Source organism: Nannospalax galili, unplaced genomic scaffold, assembly GCF_000622305.1.
Source record: "Nannospalax galili isolate Female #2095 unplaced genomic scaffold, S.galili_v1.0 scaffold24, whole genome shotgun sequence".
NCBI classification, from domain to species: Eukaryota; Metazoa; Chordata; class Mammalia; order Rodentia; family Spalacidae; genus Nannospalax; species Nannospalax galili.
Genome location: NW_008352654.1, coordinates 3497974 through 3516484, shown reverse-complemented (window position 1 = coordinate 3516484; position 18511 = coordinate 3497974). Strand labels below are relative to the sequence as shown.

Below are 18511 nucleotides of genomic sequence, written 5' to 3'. Positions count from 1 at the left end.
AATAAAAAGATTAAAATATATTTATTTATTATTGTATTTTATGTATATGAGTATATAGCCTGCTTGTGTATAAGTGCACCTATGTCATGCAATGCCCACAGAGTACCAGCACCAATCTCGGGCTCTTCACCTCCACCAACCTCCTCTAGAGTAATGCCCCGAGATGCATTGCAGGAAATCCTTATTTCCATCACTGCAGTGGAGAGCTCCCTACAGGGAAAATCCAGGTCACTGAGGCTCACGGGTACTGACAAGAAGGTGGAAGTCCATGATATATGTAACCACCCTTACTGCACCAATAGAGGCTGTAAGTCCACAGAGCAGTGATCAGCCCACATTGCAACCTTCCCTCCAGCACAGCAGCTCCCTCCTGACTTCCCAACCATCAGTAAAATAGCCAGGCTTCCCTCACACAGCAGCAGACACTCTCTCAAGTGGGACTTGCCCTTGAACAGAAACAGTCGCTTTTTCTTTTCTGTGTGGAACCCCTGTCCCTGAGTAAAAATAAAGATAAGATCATGATTGACAGGCATAATGATGATATTTTTATGCAGTGTCTCTTGCTCATGTGCTGCCAGACTACCCACTGCCCAGCCTTACATGTGACTTGAATAAGCAGTGAGTGGTTTCAGTGGAAGAAGGTGAGTAGTTGGAGATGCTGAGAGCCCTGGCGAAAGCGTCCACCAAACATAAGATGTGGAGTGTATCCCAGTGTAACCAAGACTCTCTTCCCTGTCAGAAGCCTCGGGAAGCTGCTCAGCAGCATGTTCTCAGCAGCATGGTGAAAATGAAAGTTGACACTAATGATCATATGCAGAAAGTGGTTCTGAGCAAGATGCATCCCATTAGAAGCCCGTCCAGGTGCTATCTGCCTACTACACGGAGTTGAAAAACCTCACCAACTGTCTTAGCTATTTTTCCATTGCTGTGCTAAAATGCCATGACCAAGGGAACTTATAGAAGGAAGAGTTTATTTGAGCTTACAGTTCCAGAGGGATCAGAGTCCACCATGGCGGGGAGGCATGGTGGCAGGGGTAGCTCGAGTACAAAGCTTAGCACTCACATCTTGAAGCAGAGTGGCTGGGGATCCAGCAAGGCTTAAGAACTCTCTAAGTCCACCCCCAGTGATGTGCTTCCTTCTGCATGGCTGCACCTTCTAAGACCTCCCAAAATAGCACCACCAACTGGGGAATACAGCATGCTGATACTTGGAGCCTATGGGAGACATTCTCATTCAAACCACCACATCAACTTATCCAAACCATTCCAAAGGCAAAAAGAAAAGCAACTGTTGGTAAATCACACCAAATAAACTAATACATTGAAATACTCAGGTGTGCACATCGGCAGTGGATCAAATGGGTTAGGGTAAGAAACGGAACGCTTTTTATATAAAGAGAAGGTATCAGGAAGGAGAGAGTAATCACTGACGTGGGCTCTACTTACTATTTTTCAACTCTATAACTTTTAGATGGTCCCAAAGTAATATGCTTTCAGGAGAAACTGCACTTCAGTTTTTGAACTTTGATCATTTCCTGATCTGGTGATGGGAAGTGACAGTCACAAAGCATGGTTCCCAGTCAGCCATGTAATCACAAGGGAATCAGCCAGTGTTCTGCAGCACACTGGGCTGCCGTGCTCCAATGCTCAGTCCGTTAGGCATATTCAATGTACTTTTGACTTACAGCGCTTTCAACTTATGATGAATTTATCAGGACACAACCACTCTATAAATCAAGGAGCATCTGTATTTTTTTAAGGTCAAACTTGAAATACTTTAAATTAGAGATAAAAATATAGACATGGGAATATGGACTTTGAAAAAGGAATTAGGGTAGGAATGAGGAGGAAGACACAGTTATGAACAAAGTAGACTATAAAAATAAAGCTTTATAGAAGTCACAAGTGATGTCAAATGGATCCATGGCAGCAAGTCTGTCTGTCTGTCTGTCTCTGTCTCTCTCTCTCACACACACACACACACGCACACAAACACACACACACACACACACACACACACACCCAAGGATATGAATAGAGGCTATTTCCTTCTGATAAGTCCTTTTTAAGAAGGCTTGTGGTTCATTTGTTTAAATATTGCTAATGTGTCATTTCCTAGCATTTGGAACATTGACGTGAAGAGCAATAGGCATTTTCAACCTTTTGTCTTATGAATGAAATCTGGTGAATTCCTGTAGGTCCCATTCAGACCTTGCACCTAAAGCACCACTTTGGGTTAACTGTGCTAAAACTAAAACTGTTTCTTAATTGTCTTCTTTGTCTTCAAATGTGTGATCCACTTCATTGGTTACGTCTTTATTAATAATATGTATTTAATAAAAGAAAATAAGTGCATTTAATAGAAATAGAACGTATGTTGATCTAAACTACATAAGGTGGAGGTAGCTCCTTTGCCTAGTATATGAGTTTGAGGAAATTGTGGGTTTGGGAAAAAAGATCCAAGAACAGTCTTGACCTGGCTGGATTGAGGTTTTAGAAGGGCAGCACATTTTCCTTTTCAGGACACAGCTGGAAGTCAGGGTTGAAGTCCTGGAGACATTTTATAGAAAAGGCAGGGAGTCATAATGCCCAAGGACATGACTGGATACTACAGTTTCCACCTGGTCATCTAAACGCCATCCCCTACCCTGTTCGGAGATAACCTGATAACCCACCCTATCTTCTGTGACTGAGTTTAAAGCTTCTCTGTTGATGAGTAAAGGGAATTTACCTTCACTCTTCCTCTTGGAGACTCCTAGGTAAATGCCTAGACAGTCCTTGGATAAAGACAGTGAAGATAAGTCCAGTGGTCCATCTGTGTGTTAGGCTGAGCTTGGGAAGACCAGCCCCCAAGGAAATAACACTGAGATAATAGATGAGCACATTTTGGAGGCGAAGGTAAAAGGCAAATCATTTGAACACAATCCCTTCCTCAAAAAAATAAAATATGAAGATCTGTAAGGGTAAGGCTTAGCACACAAATATTCCTGTAGGAAAAATCAGAGAATTGGAGAGGAAAGAAAATGTCAAGGACAAAGTGGACCTCAATATTGGTTCAACGCTGAAGCTCATTGGCTTCGGTAGGCTCATTCATCAGATGTGCCAATCCGTGCTGTACGAGCTCACCTTCCAGAGGTGAGCAAGATGTCCACAGAAAGGGCACCCCGTAGTCATCCCACCACTCTCCTTTGAAACAGCAGAGGAGCCCCTCAGATCCTCTTTTCTGAATAGGGTCATAAAGGTGGTAATCAGAACCAATAGGGAGGTTTCTGAGTTCCCAGCTTCCAGCCCTCCCCTCCCCACCTGCCCAGTGTGAGACAGACAGATCCTGGGCAGAATGCCTGCCAGCCCAACGAAAGCAGCCAGACTGTACAGCCTTTGCAGCTGTCACTACAGTCATTCCAAGATAACTCCCTATCTCCTGAATGTCCTGAAGAACTTTTCAGGGACTTTGGAGATTAATTTCCTCCAGGCTACCCTCAGAAACCCTGAACTCCTAGCAGGTAAGAATCCTAAGGTGCATCTAATCTCACTTATATTTCAGTCAGAAAAGAGTCTCAAAGACATGATATAACATCTTCAAAAATCACAGAGACAGAACCCAAACTAGAATTTGGATTCCTTACCACCATTGCAAATTGCTCCCATCGCCCCATGCAGAAAATTATAGACTCTTAAATTGCAACACTTCCTTAGAGGTGTCTGATCGTTTCTCTTGAACAGGGGACTCACTTGTGTTACTTACTGAAAGTACAACTCCACAGCATCCTCATGGGCCTGGACTCAAAACCTCTATTTTCTGCATCTTCCAAAACTGTCTCTACAATGCGTCTGCATTTGGGATCAATATAACCTCTGCAAAGTGCCCCCAGCCTTCACTTTAATAACCCCCAGTGATGAATGTCATCATCTTTGGACAATTTTGACCTTTGAAAACGTTTTCCTCATAATGAATGAAAGTGACCCGCCCCTGTGTTGCTTCAAGTCATTGGTCTCGGTTCTAGCTCTCTGCATAATCAGAGAATAGAGGGATGAATTCGAATAAAATTCCATCCACTTAGCTCCTCCTTATAATTTTTCATTGTACAAATAATTTCCAGAAAATATCCCAGGTAGGTTCCAGAACTGTGAGAGAATAAATTTGGTCATCAACACGTGTGGCGATTTGTCATAGCATCCTTAGAAATCTAAAATAGGGCCCAGACTGCACTAAACACACTGTAGTATTAAGAAGACAGAGCAATTGTTTTAAGAAAAATAAAATATTTTTCACTGAAAAAAGAAGTGAGAAAAAGCTCACAAATATTTTTTCTTCCAATGCTTTAGTGAAAAACTGTGAATCACAATATTATTTTGGAAAACAAACTGTACTGACATGAACTTCCATGGTATAATTATTCAAGATATAACTCACTTAAACTGCTTAATAATGTTATAACACAGATTTCATTTGTCCAGGTCTTAGTGTAGTTTAAATATTTTTCAAACCTACTAAGTAGTCATGTTGTTTCTACATTTTTGATAAATTAAACCAATTAGTAGTATATAAAATATCATTTATTTTTAATTAGAATCTTTATATATAACACTCCAATATGCACTTTGAAGAGTGACGTTTATTTCAAGACCACTTTATTGCCTTGAATATTTTATTTTCTCTCCAGCAAGAACTTTTAAGACTTCTAGAACTTGCCACAAAAGCAAAGCCAGAAATCCACGTCCACATCCATAGACACATAAACAGACAACTACACTTATTTGGAGATCTCTGGGGAAGAACAGACTATAACTCAGAGGCCGATTTCCTGGATGACAAGTGTAAAAGCTGGAAACAATTTGATGTCATTGGCAAGTCAACAAGAGAGTGAAGAGTGAGTTGAACAAGATTGTGATACGAGATACTGTAGATATGATCCTGGCTTTCAGGGACAACTTTGCACTGGAGACATTTGACACCCCTAAAAGGACACTGTGAAGCCCAGAGGTACCTTTAGCCAACATCACGGACCATCCACAATTCTGGTGATGCCACATTTTGACTGAGTCTGAAAGGCTGCAGCCCAGCAGTGAAGGTTTAAGTTCCAATCTTCATGAAGACTGAGGTTCAACCAGAAGGTGTTGAGTAAAGTGAGGGCAAAAGCTGGAGTGAGAGCAAAGACTTGTGGGACCATGGCTTTGCCAAGGTCAGTGGGATCAGCCAGGGCTTTCCTGTGCCATTGGTAGATCAGCCAACTTAAATGAAACATTCTACAAGGCAGGAACCTATCCACACAACCCTGATGTTGACCATCAGGTTTACTCTGGACCTAGCAATTGTGAGATGTGTTGGGTTTGGGGGCCAGAGAGATGTGGAGCAAGCAAGCTGTATCACAAACAACCTGGGAAGCAACATCTTTAAGTAAGTCAAACGTGATGAGTGTAACTGGGTTTCAGATGACTTAGGTCAGATTTTAAAAGGATGCTGAGACACCAAGTGAAAACTGGTTTCCTCTAAGGAGCAGGAAATACATGGTGAGTATATAGTATTTCACAGTGAAAATAACTTTCCTTTCTTTTTAGTACTTTGAAGTCAGTGTGGTGAGTAAGGTCTGGAATCAACCAGAGAAATCCTCAATTCTCGTTTTTCGATAAAATGTAACAGGGTGCATTATTGGTACTTGTCTCCTTGTTCTTACAAGTGCATTCATAGCTTATTTCCATGGAAGACTTTCGAAAACATTTGTAGCATAGCCAATATCGGCTGAGAAAAGGCTAGAGCTTCTGCAGGGCCAATTCGAGAAAAGATGGCACTTAATCAAATCTCCATTATGTTTGGGTGGCCTTAGCTAATATAACCTCACTATAGCACATTTTCTTAAAATGTATCCTTTTTTTTCCCTTTCTGCTTATGGAGCTCATTTTAGTAACAACATCCTGAAATGTGTCAGGTTGTAAGTATTAAAGGGGAAAGCAGAACTCAGATACTCTTGCCCTTTGTGTCATTAAAATCTTACTCTAAATGTCTCATTAATTCATCTTTCCACATTTTTCCTTGTTTGATTTTTTTTCCTCCTTTGAAAAGAAATACTAAGTGGAATGAAGGACCGAAAAAGACAGCTCATTTATTAAAAGCAAAAATATGCTGTACAACCTGCTAATTGTACTTGGAAGTTTATTTTTAACATTTCTACAGAAAAATAATGTGGTTTTTGGAGTGAGATAAATTTGAGAAGAAAATGAAATCCAGATATATTGTAGCTGACCCAGAGGCACTGAGTCTGTTTTAAAGGAAGATCTGGACGCTAGTGTGGGCACCCTGCCCTTTCACAGGGATAATGTATTTGAGTGTTTTGTCTGCATGTATGTAAGTGCTCCCATGTGGTACAACGCCTGCAGCAACCAGAAGAGGGCATCTGATACCCTAAAACTGGAGTTATGAATGGTTGTTAGCCACCATGTGGGTTCTGGAAACTGAACCTGGGTCCTCTGGAAGAGCAGCTAGTACTCTTAACTACTGAACCCTCTCTCCAGCCTCACAAGGAAGATGTATGAGCAACAAAAACTGTTGATTTTTCTTGAGCCAACTGCCCTAACACTGAACTCCATGCACTAAAATGGTTGGGCAAGTTTCAGGGAGGAAGACTAATAATTTTTGAAAACCTGTATTCATCTTTGATCTTTTTTTTAGGGTATCTTTGATTTTTATGTGTATGAGTGTTTTGCCTGCATGTACATAATTGCATCATGTGCACACAGTTCCCATGGAGACCAGAAGAGGCCATCAATCCTCTGGAACTGAATTTATAGATGATTGTGAGTTGCCATGTTAGTGCTGGGAATCAAACCTGGGTCCTATGCAAGAGCAGCCAGTGTTCTTAACCACTGACCCTAAAATTGTGTTTATATAAAACTTAGGTTGTAATACTTACCCTTGGTTTTTTGGTTGTAAGACACCATTTTCTAGATACAAGAATATCCGTGGCATTGCACGACATGGGTGCACTCACATACGTGCAATGGTGCACTTACGTATATGCAGGCAAAACATTCATATACAATTTTTTCAAATACTTAAAAGATTATCTTTGGCTCAGGATCTTCTACAAAATTCTACCCTATATATTCTTCAGATAAATGTCCTTGGAGTACTATTTTTTCCTGAAGAATTAATAATAAACCAAAACATATATTGAGCCTATCATAGACAACATCTGTTGCCGATATGCTCAAACATTCCTATGTTTATGGTAACATGTGTAAGTGAGTCGTTGGGGTTAAGAAGTCAAAACAGGGCATTCTATAGAGTCACTGTCAGTCCATTTTCTGTTGCTAAAATAGGATAGCTGAGATTGGGTGAGTTATGAAGAAAAAAGGTTATTCTGCCTCATAGGAGGCTGAAAGGCTAAGAGCATTATGCTGGTATCTGTTCAGCTTCTGGTGAGGGCCCCAATTGCTTCAACTTCTTGAGGGGAAGTGGACAAGTAAACAGGGGTGTCAGGAAGAGTAAAGGGAGCTAAACTCCCATCATTCCATGTGAAGGATGCTTCTGTTCATATGGATTCACCCCAGGGCCCCAAACACTGCCTCTCAGGCCCCACCTCCTGCACTGTGGCAGTGAGGGAGTAAGTTTCTTCAGCGTGTGCCTTGGTATTCAATAGCAGTTACTGTACAGGCTTTCCTCAACAGTGTTTCCTGAATCTAAATATTTCCTCCCACTAAGCAAAGTGAGGAAGGCTCTGATAGAATCACCAGCAATGATCATGGGTGCTACAAGAAAGAGCTGCTGACCCCTTTCCCTACCTGGATTCTCGCTGAGCTGTTGAACTCTTAGCTCTTCCTTCATCTGCTGCCAAAAAAGAAAATATGGAAAAATTACGGAACATTTGTCAGGTGCATCTTGGAGTCTGTGAATTTATGGAAACTGAAGCTGACAGGGACTTCTTGAAGCAGAGAGACCAATGGAGCAGCTCACACCAATAAGCAGATAGGGCATAGAGTGATATGATTCCAAAGGAGAATATGGTACATTGAACACAAGGATTCCCTACAACCCTTGAAGGCACCAGGATGGCGCTACACCGAGACTGGCAGAGAAGAGACAGAGAAGAGATAAAGGGCTGAGTCCACCCTGTTTCACTATGAGTCCTTGGAACAGGGCTGGTAGGAAGAGAAAGAAATATAAGTCAAAATAGGATTTAAATTTTAAATTGAACTAGTTGCAATTGGATAGAGAGCTAAATCATTAGCCCATGATGTCGTTAAACAGTATGAAAGGGGATTTGATTTTTTAAAAAAATAATTTTGGATGACAATAATTAGGAAAAAGTAAGATCATTTCCCAGTGGCACCTCACTGAGTTCATACTGCTGAAACCAGATATACTGTCTTGGGACAACAGGAAGCTGAGACTTTTGTTTCCAGTCATGTGGTCAGATGGCCGTCACAAGAACACTGCTTGGTATAGCTCATTAAACTAGAGACAAAGTAGGGGGCATCATTAGAGGTCATGAACTGGGAAGCAAGAATCTAGGAAGGTAAGCTGGCACAGCATGAGGTTAGCCTTTTTTGTAGCCATCTATCTGGGTAGCCTGTGCCTGGATTGAAAAGCCCATATATATGTGTGTAAATAAAAAATTAATTATGGAGCAGATGACTCAAGAATGCCTAAGGAGCATGTTGTTAGTACCTGAAGGGGGAGGCCCCGAGAGCCTTAAAGAGGAAAGGGGAGAAAGATGGTACGGGCTTCGGTTAGGAACAGATTTCAGGGAAAGAGGAGAAAAGTCTCACTAGATTATTTCTAATTCTGGATTCTGAGCCTCTTGCTAGATTGTCTTGGTAATGCTCATATGACCCCACCTCCAAGTAAACAACTTAAAGTTTGTCCAGTATGGCCTTAGGTCCCCAGTAGAAGCAAACATATCTCCTCTCTGGAAAAAGACAGTTAAACTTTGTTTGTTTGTTTGTTTACTTATTAGTGGAGGGCACATGCATGCCACAGCACACATGTGGACATCAGAGGACAGTTTGGGGATTCCCAGCTTCCACCTTGCTGAGGCAGTCTCTCTCTTGTTTCTGCAGCTATCCTGCATCTTTCAGGCTAGCTGGGCTGAGAGCTCCTGTCTGTGCCTCCCTTCCAGAAGTAGGAGTGCTGAGATTACAGATGTATGCAACTGCATTTGGCTTTTTACAGGGGCCCTGAAGATTAAACTCGAGTTGTCAGGATTGTGTGGCTAGTACTCTTTTACCCACTGAGCCATCTTGCCAACCCTGAGAGAAAGACACTTTAAATATGGATTTTACATTTTTCTGTAAGATGGAGCTGGAGAGATGGCTCATTGGTTAAGAGCACTGGATGCTCAGCAGAAGACCTGGATTCGATTCCCAGCACCCACATGGAACTAACTAAACACTGTCCATTAACTCCAGTTCCAGGGAAATGAGACACCCTCTTCTGATCTCCACAGGCACTGTACGACACAAGTGCACTTATATACATGCAGGCAATACACTCGTGCACAAAAAGATAAAAAAAAAAAATAAAATATTAAATGAAAATAAATTATTCCATAAGAAAAAAAATCATGGAAACATGAAATAAAAACTAACGTTAGTAAAAGTCAGATATGATATTGGAATTATAAGATTGTGTATTAACCTGGAATTATATTCAGATTACAGAGTAATGATTAGATCATGCCATAGGAAGTTGCTATCTTTAGAGGTCAAAACTTATAAATAACTACAATTTTGTATATTTAATCTAGTTATTTTTAAAGAAGTAGAAGATTTTAGAAATCTGTTGACTGATGGAAGATGACGGATTCTCCCACCCCAAGGAGAAACCAGGCCTGACGCTGCTTAGCTTCTATGATCAGATCAGCACATTCAAGGTGGTATAGGCATAGACTATTCTCCAAAAGGAGTAGAAGTGACATTAGCAACTAAATGGACCATCTAGAAATTAAATATATAATAATTGAAATTAGAGAGTGAAGAGAAATACGGAACAGTAGTTTTGACATAGCTAAAAAGAGAATGGATAAAGAGGAGGACAGGAAGGATGAAGTGCTCGAAATGTCACAAATGAAGACTAATATGAAGAGGTTAAAGGCTTGCAGAAACATAGTAAAACTTCTAACCCTGGTAGAATGTTTGAGGAGGAAACGGAAGGCAGTTCTTCTCCGTTGCGTTCTTTCTTTCTCAAGTCCACCGACAAATTCCAAACAAGGTGAAATGAAAGGAAATGCATATGTGGCTCTTGTGACATCAAACTGCAGAACACTAAGTACAAAAAGAAAATCTTCAAAATAGTTAGAAAAGACAGACTATCTAGCTTTAAAAAATGACGGACAGGTGACTTCTGGTTGAAACTGGAAGTCACATTACAGAGGCAGAAAATCTTGAGAGTATTTAAAGAAAGCAACAACTCAGAATGTCCCACGGAAAGAAGCTGTCATTTAATAAGAGCAAAATTAGCAAATAGAAGTCAAAAGGGGTATATTAATCTATTTTACCTGAGGGCTTTCTCTAGTACATATTTCAGAAAGAAGGAAAACTGTCTCAAAGGGAAAGTTTGAGATGTCAAAGGAACAGCTAATAAGACTGTGGTAAGCACGATGCATCTAAATAGTCACAACCAGTATGAAGTGAGAACATCTAGAGTGTGCAGAGCTAATAAAGAGGAAGATGACTTCTAAATACTAGGAAGTAAAAGCTTGAACACTGACAGGAGCTGGTCAGTTAACATGTATCCAGGTTCTGATTTTGTTCGTAAAAGATACTTAGCAGGTCCACACTGGCACTTTCCAGGATTATATCATTAGCTATGTATCTTTTTCAATTAAAATGAATTAAATCAAGTAAAATATTAAAATTCAAATTTTTAAAAATTTCTGACAATAAAATTAAGAACTTCTGTTCATCAGAAAATATTATAAAGTGCCTGAAAGCAGATCCTGAGTTAGAAGCCAAAAGGAAGATGAGGATGCGCCACATAGATGAATGCTCTTAGGAGCCCCTTGAGAGAGTCTAATGGACTTTGATTTGGACATTCAAAAATACCCTCTGTTCTGGCTTCTCCTGGTTTCCTGCCTGGAGCTTGTAATGCCAGCCTTTACTTCTTCCTCACATCTCTTTCCAGGCACTAGTCAAAAATTTCCTTCATTCCCTACAGCTAACAGTTATGCACCTTTGAGCTCTTTTAGATAGGCTTACTAAAGGGGTAACCCAATTGTGATACCCAGCACCCCCACTCAGCTGTAAGGAGATAGGACAATCATCACCCCAATACCCTACTAGCAATTACGTTGACCTCTTCAGAGGGGGGCATGATAAGAACATGAGGTAGAAACTGGCTAGACAATTTAGGGTAAAAAGATGCCAAAGTAGCCAATTTCTTTCTTGGTTAAAAGTAAAAAATGTCCTTGAGCTTCTTGGCAGCTTTAACCTTAAAGCCAGAGATGATGAAGTATTTGCGGCTCTGACCTGATTCCCAAATGACGTGGGGGCCATCTCTTCAGAGGGGGAATGTTACAGTAGCAAGAAATGACCCTCAAGAGAAAACTGGTGGAGAGGGTAAAGATCTCTGGCCTGAATTAAGTTAAAGTTAAAGCCTTAAACTTTCCCATTTTGCTGGGTCAACCACCTGGTCACAGGACCACCCCTAAGAAGGCCATTTACAGTTCCTCTTCTATAAAACGTTTGCTTATATTTTTACTCATTTTCTATGGTACTGTTATTTTCTTAATAACAGGAGTCTTTCATATACACCTAATCCTAATACACCATCAAATCAAGTTAAAATATCTTCTCACAGCCTGTGACTTCTTTCTTTTTCTTTTTAGAAACTTTAAAACAATTTTATTAGAGTTTGAAAGAAAAATCCTCAGGGCAGGCAAGCTGGAAATCTCAGAAGCTGCTCTGAGGAGCAGAATGGCGGGGAGAAGGGAAAAATTCATAAAGTCATGATGGTTTAGAGCCAGACTGGAGGTCAGACACATGGCCAATAAACATATGACACAGGTTAAATGGCATTAGTGATCACAGAAATCCAAGCCAAATCTATAGTGAGACACCCTTTTGACTCACCAAACTGGAAAAATTCACAGAGTTTGATGCTGCTAAGTAAACACAAGTGTGCAGGGCAAAGGTCATGCTAATCTGGGGCTGGTAGGAGGGGGCGTCGACAGTCTTCACTGGACAACATTGTAGCGATGCCTGTTCAAGACGAACTCACACATATCTCATACCTTGGTGCTTTCACTACAAGGAATGTATTCTGGATGGGAAACCATTGACATGGACAGAGGGATTAGTTCTTATACAGAAGCAGAAAAATAAGACATACTAAGGTGCAGAGGTACATGGATCTCAAAGGTACTCAAATCATTTTCTTTCTTTTTCTGGGTGATCAGAACATGGCTGATCATTTCATTATAATTTTAAAATATATCTACACTTTATACTTTTGTATATATTTATGAAGTATTTCACAGTGAAACTTTTTCAGGAGATTATGACTATGTATATGTCTATACCATAACTACAACCTTGTGAAAAATTGTATATGGCTATGTATATACAGATCAGGGAAAGGCACTGGTTTTAAAGAAATATAAAGGTAAGGTATATCATGAAGTAGATCTAAATCAACATATTTACTTTTAAAAGGTGAACTTTGCTGTGATTTTTAATTATTCATTGAATCATAAAATTGACTCTGACTTATAGCAAACAAGAGAACACTGAAAAACATCCAAGTTCATGTATTTCCAAACAGGCTATATCACTTTAGACGCTTTGTGTTGCTTTGGTAGTGTTATTATTGTTGTTGTTGATCTTACCATGTTTAATTTGTTGAGTCATGGTTTCATATAGCCCAGGCTGGCCTTGAACTCCCTATGTAGCTAAAGATGACCCTAAACTCCTGATCCTCCCACCTCCATCTTCCAAGTGCTGAGATTACAAGGCATGTACCACCACAATGGGCTGGGTATCCTGTGTTTTACTTACATGCCAAACTTCTGTAAACAAACATGCAACATGACCCATCAGACTATTCTTTCCTCATTATTCAGTGATAACCTGTTCTACTTGTTAACAGCCATAAACAGGCAATATTCCTCTGTGGAATATTGGTCCAGCCTCAACCAAGACCGATAAAGGCAGAGAGAACTTCATCTTCCGTACCAAGTTCTCTCACCTAATCCTCCTGTTTACTCTTCTCTGGGGTGGTCGTTGATCCTCTGAGGGTAAACCAAGGGCAGAGCTGTGGGAGTCATCTACCACAAATGCAAGCATTAAAGGTAAGAGGAAAGAATTTAAAAAATAAAATTAAGTTAAAGCTCATTAGCTTTCTGTTATCACTAAGTGATTCTGAATAATGTTGGCATTCAAATATTGGCCTAGTAATTCTGTTTAATAACACCATATTTCTACCTGGACATAAACTTAGAAAACCAATATTCCTACAGTGTCTCCTAACATCCTCCTGAAAGTCAGGGCCTAACAGTCTGGAACGGGGCACAGTCTGGTCTCAAACTTGCATGCCATCTTTTAAGCACTAAGTTAAAATTAACTCTGAGCACTGTATTGTAAAGATGAAGTAATGAAAAATAAGTTCTTTTTTTTCCCTTTGTGTGTGTGTGTGTGTGTGTGTGTGTGTGTGTGTGCCTGAAGGGAGGTCAGAGGACAACTTGTAGGAGTTAGATCTCTCCTCCCATCATGTGGGTGGAATCTAGGAGGGTTATCAGCTCAGGTCAGCAGGTTTGATAGCAAGTACCTTTGCCCAATGAGCCATCTTGCCAACTCCAAAATGTAAGCCATTTCAATTCTGCCACTGTGTGACCACTTGGAATTTCTCTTTGTACTTGAAATTTGAAACCTGAAACCCTAAAAACTGCAAGGGGTAATGTTTTTGTTTGGTAAATTTTAGTTCATCTGTGAAAACAGCTGCTGAATTTCAGAAACACTTTAAAATTAGAATTTATTCTTTTTCTTAACAGTTTTAATGTTTTTAAATCCAGGGAAAAAAAAATGATACATTATGTTTCTTTGTAATAGCATGCTAGACCTGGTCTACCTGAGAACACTCTTTCCTTACCACATAGTTGATACAGCAATCATTTTCCATAATCCTAATGGTTTGTATATTTATAATCTTGTCAAAAAGACATTGAAAGTTTCGGTTGAATATGCATTACCCCTGAAATGGCATCCCTTGCAACTCGTTCAGCATATCTTTAAATGTTTAGATGTTGTGTTAAAAATGCATTCGGGGTGCCTCATCTTTTCAATTAGGTTTTTGCAGCACACAAGGAAGCAGAGTGTTTTAAGACTATAGCTTGTGTTACCAGGCAGTATGCACCATTGGGGAGATTGGCAATCGTCAGTAGCCAAACTTCCTGGTTGTTCCTGGAGAAAAATATGTTTGAGAAAGCAATCAGGCAGTTGGGATGTAGTCTTTATTCACATATTAGAGGATGGGAAAAATGTTGCTGGGAGTTTCCTGCTGATTAATCAAGTGCTTTTATTTATTTTTGAAACTCTGAACAATAATGGGAATCATAGGTGGGGGTCCCATTGATGAAGGAGAAGGAGAGTCTAAAGGAGGGAACTTGCTCTGCTCTGGACCACCAGGGTAGTTGGTGATGAAGTTGGGGCATCTCCACTGAAGCCCTGTGGGAGACATCCCTCTCGTTCTTAGTTTCAGGTTTGGCTTTGACCTTCAGTGTAACGTGAACGAAGAATTCCTATAGAACAAGTAAGAAAGGCAGCCCATCTGCTGAGCGGCTCCTTAATTTGTAAGCACAACCCAAACCTGTTTTCAATCTGATGCCTTTGAGATGTGAATGAAGGTGGAGGAAAGTGTCTATCACAAGCTGACCTTTCCTCTTGCAAACAAAAGCTCTTAGACATGCTGAAAGAAAACGCTTTCTCATCCAGGGTGGGATGTGGGGCTTGGCAACTGGAGGAATTCCTGCTTTTGGAGAAGTGTCTCCCTTGCATGAGAAATGTCCCTGGAGATTTCTAACACAGAGGCACAGCCTGTGCAGGAAGGATGTGGGTCAAAGGAAGAAAACCAGCATCTTAGACAGTAAAGATCACTGGCCTTCATTTCCAGTCCTGGCACTGACTGAAGAGATCCTTCATGGTCTTGTCTCACTTCTTTCCATCTGAAAATCATTGTACAAGTCTGTCTGATGCAACCTACTTTTTTTACATTTTTATTTATTATTTTTATTTTATGTGAATGCATGTATTGCCTGCATGTAGGTAAGTGCACCCGTGTCGTGCAATGCCTGCGGAGGTCAGAAGAGGCTGTCAGATCCCCTGGGACTGGAGTTGCAGACAGTTGTTAGCTGCCATGTGGATGCTGGGATTCGAACCCGGGTCTTCTGCAAGAACAACCATCTCTCCAGCACTGCAACCTACTTTTATAAGAAATAATATTTGAGGAAATTTTCCAGGGAATTTGGGAAAGATTAGTACACGAGCAGTCTGTGAACAAAAGACCAAGGCTGTCATGGTAGCTACAAGAATTCAGCCTTGGCCTATCCTGATGAATTCCAGTCCCCTTCTCTGCCTCATGTTGGGCATCAGATTGTGGACCCAGCAATGAGCAGGTGGTACCTACTGCACAGTGTTGTCACCAAGGGTGTAGAATGTTCACTGGATAAGCTGCTTACTTGACGCCAGAAGTCATGAGAAGAGTTTGGGTCACTTTATGAGCCATGGAATGAGTCTCATTGGGATCTGTGTATGAAGAAGCATAGGAAGTGTCCCTCTTGGGCTGGAGAGATGGCTTGGCAGTTAAGAACAGTGGCTGCTTTTGCAGAAGACCCAGGTTCGAATCCTAACACCCACACGGCAGCTAACAACCATCTGTAACTCCAGTTCTAGGAGTTACACACACTCTTCTGTTCTCTGTAGACATTTCATGACACGGCTATTCTTATATACATGCAGGTTATAACACTCAAATAAATAAATAAGTATTTTTTTGAAAAAGAAGTGTCCCTCAAAGCCCAGGAACCCAACATCCGGGTCACTCCTCAGTCTCCAGCCCCAGGCTCTCCATCTGCCACTCTATTCCCAGTGCTTCCTCCAAACACATGGACAAGGAAAAGAAAGAAACTCAATTTTTGTTTCAAAGTTGGCTAGTTTAAAGCCCTCATCTGTGGGCAGGTTTTCATTTTGACATCCTTGTGCTCCGGTGACCATGTCTTTGTGAGCAAGTCATACCAGACAACAGGCTCATTTCTGCAGGAACTGGTTTTAACTCTTCATAGGTCATGACTGTAAGAATAGGCCCACTGTTCATGGAGTTGATGATGTGTCAGGTGCTTCACACACCACACCAGGGTTCCCGTGAGATGCTGCCTGAGGGTAGGTGATGGTGGAGTCCTGTGTCTACTGTGTGTCTGACAAAGCCAGGATTGTACATGTTTGTCTGATCTCCATCCTAGGCTTTCTTCACCATGCCACCCTATTCTGCATGTTATTTTTATAACCCTGTACATAAAAAGTATAATTGTAGAACATAAAGAAAGTGAGAGATTGCCCTTATATTTCAAAATAATTACAAAAACTCCATTACTTTAAAATTCTAAAATGACATAACTATGGTGACAGAAAACAGACCAGCAGCTGCCTGGAGAGCTAGAGGTGGACGTGGGTGGGAAGAAAATCAACCGTGCTGGTGTTTATGCAATGGTACACAAGGAAACATTCATCAAACCACATACTTCAGAAAGCTTATGTGTAATGATTATCTTTAAAGATATATAGAACAAGTTTAATTTCATGTGTACAAGGTCTGGCCAGTGGAGATATATAGAGAATAGAAATGGTCACACCGAGTGTACTAATTTTCTATGGCTGTCATGCAGCACTGACAGACTGGGTCTTTTAAACAACAGACATTTACATTCTCACCATTCCATAGGCTAGAAGTTTGAGATGGACATGTTGTCAGGGTCAGTTCCTTCTGAGGCCGCTCTCTTTGGCGTGGATGGTGCTATCTTCTCTCCGTCTTCATATCACCTTCCTCCTGTGTGGATCTGTGTCTACGTTTCCTCTTCTTATGGGGACACCAGACATAGTGGGCTCATGCATGCCCTAATTACCTCATCTTAGCTTAATCACCTCTTTGAAGACTCTATCTCCAAATGCACTCACACCCAGTGATAGCTGGGATTAGTGCTTCAACAGGTGACTTTTTGATGAGATGTACTTCAAACGGTAATGGACGGGAAGTGGCATTTGAGGTCTCTTACTAATCTCCTCCCCTTTGTTATAGCTGACCTTTTGCCCTACATATATTAAAGAATTCCTGTGGGACAAATATTTTCTTCAAATAAGGTACAATTATCTACAGAGCCAAAAATATGCTGATGAGATCAGTGGACTGTCCTCCTTGTTCGTCTCCATGGGATGTCACCTGGATCTCTTACCTTCCACATTGATGTTGTAACTAATGCAGGCCTCAGGCACAGCTGTGCAGGAATTATAACTTTATTCTTCTATTCTTCCTCCTCTTTACCTCCTTTTTTAAAAAAGTATTTTGTTTATTATTTTTATTTTATGTGTGTGTGTGTACTGCCTGCATGTAGGTAAGTGCACCCGTGTCGTGCAATGCCCACAGAGGTCAGAAGAGGCTGTCGGATCCCTGGGACTAGAAATATGAACAGTTGTTAGAAGCCATGTGGGTGCTGGGATTCGAACCCCAGTCTTCTGCAAGAACAGCCAGTGTTCTTAACCACTGAGCCATCTCTCTAGCCCCCCTCCTTTTGCTCATAGGTACATCTGAGTTTGAGGATGGGGGTGTTTATGGTCTCAAGCAAGAAAAGCGGGCAGTTGTTGTGCACTTGGGCCAGTGACATCCCCTATAGACAGCCTTATTGCTACCTGGTCACATCACCTGTGTTACTGCTTGTGTCATCTTTATCCTGACCTAAAGGCCTCTTGAGTTATGTCTCTGAAGTTAATCCTCTCTGGGTTGAAATGTGATTACTGGCTGTGGGCATTGGTCACTTAGCTTCTTCATGGCTTGATTTCCTCATCTATAACTTAGAGCTATTAATAGCAAAAGTTCTCACTTGATAGAGCTGTTGAGAGGATTAAATGAGTTAAAATGTAAAAACATAAAATAACACTCATCATAGTAAAAGTCATATCCTGTGATGATTGATATTGTCAACTTGGTAAGATCTAGAATCACCTAAGAGACAAGCCTCCGGGCAGGCCTGTGTTGGATTGTTTACATTAGACCAATTGAGGTAGGATGATTCACCCTACTACTGACAGCATAAAAAGGAGAAAGCAAGCTGAGCACCAGCCTTCACCACTCTCTGCTTCTTAACTGTGGACACAATGTGACCAGCTGCCTCAATCAAGTTCCTAAGGCCATGCCCCACCTCCATGATGGACTGTACCCTGGAACTGTGAGCCCAAACAAACCCTTCTTTCCTTACACTGCTTTTGTCGGGGTATCTAATCACAGAAACAGGAAGAGTAACTAATGTTATATCAT

The 18511-nt window shown here is 40.9% G+C and overlaps 1 protein-coding gene across 4 annotated transcripts in view; it reads left to right on the top strand.

Moving 5' to 3' along the window:
- Rgs6 (regulator of G protein signaling 6) overlaps window positions 1–18511 on the top strand; it is a 217636-nt gene that overhangs the window by 8517 nt on the left and 190608 nt on the right. The window lies entirely within an intron of this gene.